We start from the raw sequence: 4,263 nt of genomic DNA, 5'->3' as shown, positions 1-4,263 counted from the left end.
TGATAGAGTTGAAGGTAAGTGCCAACACCAAGGGCAAGGCTATCATTATAACAACTGCCAAAGGTATTCAATTGTAGTTTACTTGGTGGCTATAACAAATTCCTGACCAAATCTATTGCAATGGAGAACCCCATTCATCCCCAACCCTAGAAGGGTGCGGTGTAAAAAAATAAAATGAAAGGACTTCGATGGGTGTGGTGGGGGGAGGGAAAAATTGAAGTAATAAAGGGTTGAATCTCAATGGATGTGGTAGCAAGGCTACTCTACCACATACAATATCCTATCACATATTTAAGTCATCTATAAAGGATTCTACCTGCCACTCGATGGGAACTGAGCTCCAAGGAGGCTTGTGTGGCTTATTCGCCATGGGGGCTACACCTAGGACACATGCCCTTGGGGGCATTGGCCCCTACTGTGGGTCAACATTTGGGTGATAGGCACATGCATCACTTTTAGCCTAGATTTTGACTTGAAGGCATTTGGTTATAATCCAGCACATGGTAGCTTTGTACCTTTACCTTTTCAACCAAATGCGATGACCTATTGTGCAAATAAACAATCATTTTCATACTAGGTTGAATTACTATTGCGACACTGTAATTAGTAAGGTAAATCTAACCTATCTCATGATAGTCTAAACCTAGTTCACGTTCCCAATGGCTGGTGAACAATCCAACACTTGGTGAATTTTGCTTCATAATGATCGAAAAAGTTAACATTGAAAGATAAAGAAGCAAAGTCACTATGAATGCTTGGCTGCCACAAGCCAATTATCCATGTGGTTTTTAACACCTCTAGCTTCAAATTCTGATGGTCTAAAGGATCGATAGGCCATTCTTTCATAGTTTCTATTTGTACTAGAAATCAAAATCAAATGAGCTTTTACCCTTTTGTTCTACATGAGATTTCTATTCTCATTGAGCTCATCTTAGGACACTTGCATTATCTTTTAACATACGTACCACCTAACCAAACTCTCTACTTGATAATGTTTTTCACCTAGATTCATTGATCGAGGATGGCTTTAGGTTTAGAAGAAGGGGTCGTACCTTACCTTTGATTTACAAAATAAGTAAAATAGCATTAAAAGTAGTGGTATTTTAATTTCACTTGAGGGCTGCCACTTATCCTACACCTCTCAAGTCATTTCACAAAGTCAGACTAGAGTTAAGCTGAATTGGGTCTTCTTTCCTCTTTGATTCTGCCAAACCCATTCCTTTGGTTGTAGTTTCGCCAGATAGTAGACAAGGATAGTGGGAATCTCATTAATCCTTTCATGTGCATCAATAATTAGATGACAAGGCATTTGGCTACCTTAAGAAAGTCATAGTTACTGCCACCGTTTGCCTATGCTTGGCTGAATTTTTTCACTTTAACATTAAAAACACTGGGCAAAAATTACATTGTGTGAACATTTGTAGGGACTATCACAATGTTTTGTTTTAATTAAGTAGTCAGATTCCCTTAGTCCATACTAGTTTAAAGTTGACTATTCATTGTTTAGGGAAGGCTCTTAACTGGCACATGGTGACTTGCTCTTGCCATGGGAGTAGCTCAGTAGTGCATTAATAGTCGACGGGTTCAGGAATAGGACCTCCATGCATAGCCCTTAGAGTTAATCCTTTTCTCGAGGTTACGAATCCATTTTGCCGACTTCCCTTGCATACATTGTTCCATTGACCAATGGTTGTTTACCTTGGAGACCTGATGTGGTTATGAGTATGATCATACACGAATGGCACTCGGTGCTCCAAATTTTCAAGACTTGCCAAGGGTGCACCAGACACCAAGCAACATACGTTGCTCATTTGGCTACTGGACCTTACCTACAGTTGAGTCATTTCCAAGGTGGAGAGGCCATGGAATAAAAAACATAACTCTTTTCGAGGACCCCACCAATGTCTCTAGATTCTTTAATGTTGCCATCAATCGTTGCATCTCGGTTCAAGAATTTTAACTTTATTCCCTTTTAAAAGCTTGTTCAGGATGCACTATTAGACTATCTTCCCCCATCTCTTAGGATTAACTGACCCATATGCAAGTGCCATTCACATGGAACCTTTCCTCTCTTTGGCCTTCAAAGTTTTCATTTGAATATTTGCTACTAATGCCAAGATCTACATTGACGGCTACTCCACCCAAGCTCATGCCTCAGGTTTTATAGTGACCATGTGTCTTGTTACTTATTAGGGCTCGGCCCTTGCCCTGATAGTTGAGTATAGGTCATGTGCTTAAGCGTCATCCATTTTCAAGGCCAGTTGACTTAGTAGGTGAGTTGTTACACACTCCTTAGCAAATTTTAACTTCCATGACCACTATTCTACTATCTTAATCGACCAACACACTTTTTGGGTTCTAGGTTAGTGCAAAGTTGGGCACCATAACTTGGCTTCTGGTTCATCCTGTATCACCAATTCTACTTTCCAAAAATAGCTCACTTGGAGCTTTCAATTTCGTGGCATGGCTTAATGAAGCTACACTGTCCTACCTAGTTAAAGTTTAAGAATAGGTCGAGGGTGTTACAACCCCAATGCCTCTAATCATTAGCTTTACCTGATGGAATTCACTAAGGGCTCCAACTATCCTAAGGACAACTTCAGAGGGAACTAGCTATTAAATAGTTGATTAGTCTTTCACCCCTATTCACAAGTTAGTTGAACAATTTACATGCTAGTATCATTGTGGGCCTCCACCATAGTTTCCTTTGGCTTTGTCCCACTTAGGCATAGTTCCTTATCTTTTAGGTCTTTACAACCATGCTCACACTTGAACCCTTCTTAAAAGATCAAGGTCGGTCAGTAGCTCACTCATGAGGGATCCCATCAATCAGCTTCTTTGTGATTTATAGGTTTTCTACCCCATTGACTCACACACATGTTAGACTCCTTGGTCCATGTTTCAAGATAAGTCAGATGAGGAACCTACAAGCCTATGTCAGGAGCATGTGAGTGTTGAGGCATGTCAAGATGGCATGTGCTACATTTTATAGTTGTGGTAATGATGTCTCCATAGGCATATTGAAAGCTTAGGTTCGGGCCACTGCCATGACCCACAATGGCCTATGCCCTAGTCGATCGACGGATCAACTATCATTGTTCCACATTTAACCAAGATGCATCATTGGCCCCCATTTCACTTCTTTCTTGATAATTTCAAGAACTCTTTGACTCTCTTTTCAAAGTCCTTTTCATCTTTCCCTCGTGAAACTTGTTCTCTATCAGTTTCTCACCCATATTCAGCCTTGGATGGAATTTACTACCTTATTAGGGCTACATACCCAAACAACCTGACTCGCAGATAGTGCTTTACGGTGTGATAGGGTCTAGGCATAACTGGGCTCTCAGTTTTTTTGGCTCCCCATTCCTGGGGACTTGGCCTGGTCCACCACTGAAGACTCGTCTGTAAACTACAATTTAGACACCGTGGGCACCCGATTCTCAAGTTGGGCTCTTTCTAGTTTGCTTTTTATTGCTAAGGGAATCTTGGTAAGTTTCTTTTTCTCTGCATATATATATGCTTAAATTCATCATGTAATCCTACTTAACCTGGGGTTATGATGCTAGCATCAATAAAGTGTTGCAAGGGGTCCAATGGGGTCTAGATGGACAACGAGCATGCATCACTAGAGTCGAGGGATGCCAAGAGCTTTACCACCAATGATCACAATGCTATCATTGTCGGGGACTCACTTTTGGGCCAACCACGATCAATGAGATCATGAGGGGCAACTTTCAGCCCCTTACTGTAGAGCCTAATGGGTGGGGGTTTAGAGGGGGAGATAATGCATGACACCCAGCCAGGCATGCCCTCGGCCTAATGGCTTGTAGCATAACTTGCATTCAAAGACTCAATGGTTCATGAAATTCTACAATTCACACCATGTATCACATTTTAGTACATTCTTCATCGATGTGAGAGTTGAGATATCCATTGCTGAGAGTTGTTTTGGTTTTTCATGAAAAAAGGAGTCATGATGTCGCCCATGTATGCACCATGAATAGGATGGAGAAGGCACACATACTCTTTTTCATTCTGGTTCACTAGGGTGTTTGGCACCAAGGGTTCGTTATTCAACCGTAAGCAATGATACTAATAGTTTCACCCGCTTAGGAAGTGAAATGAATCGATTGTCATGCACAGCTAGAATAGGAAGGGGCTTGACACATGCAGGTACCCTTGCCCTCTTAGTGTTTTGTTAATACATTGTAACAAGTTTCAATAATGATCTTTTCACAAGTTCACATACAAAAACCTTGTTAT

At 41.1% G+C, this 4,263-nt stretch overlaps 1 non-coding gene and 1 pseudogene across 1 annotated transcript; both read right to left on the bottom strand.

Moving 5' to 3' along the window:
• Positions 1–209: 209 nt before the first annotated feature.
• On the bottom strand, positions 210–3,557 carry LOC149517900 (25S ribosomal RNA; annotated as a pseudogene).
• A 232-nt stretch (positions 3,558–3,789) lies between these two features.
• On the bottom strand, positions 3,790–3,945 carry LOC149517899 (5.8S ribosomal RNA). Its single transcript, XR_016344352.1, has one exon. It is a non-coding gene; the product is annotated as a 5.8S ribosomal RNA (ribosomal RNA).
• Positions 3,946–4,263: the final 318 nt, after the last annotated feature.

The sequence above is a fragment of the Durio zibethinus genome, chromosome 8, assembly GCF_047325235.1.
Source record: "Durio zibethinus cultivar Kanyao isolate XHJ-2024 chromosome 8, ASM4732523v1, whole genome shotgun sequence".
Classification (NCBI taxonomy): domain Eukaryota; kingdom Viridiplantae; phylum Streptophyta; class Magnoliopsida; order Malvales; family Malvaceae; genus Durio; species Durio zibethinus.
The sequence above is the reverse complement of the archived record's forward strand: the minus strand, read 5'-3'. Positions and strand labels throughout refer to the sequence as shown.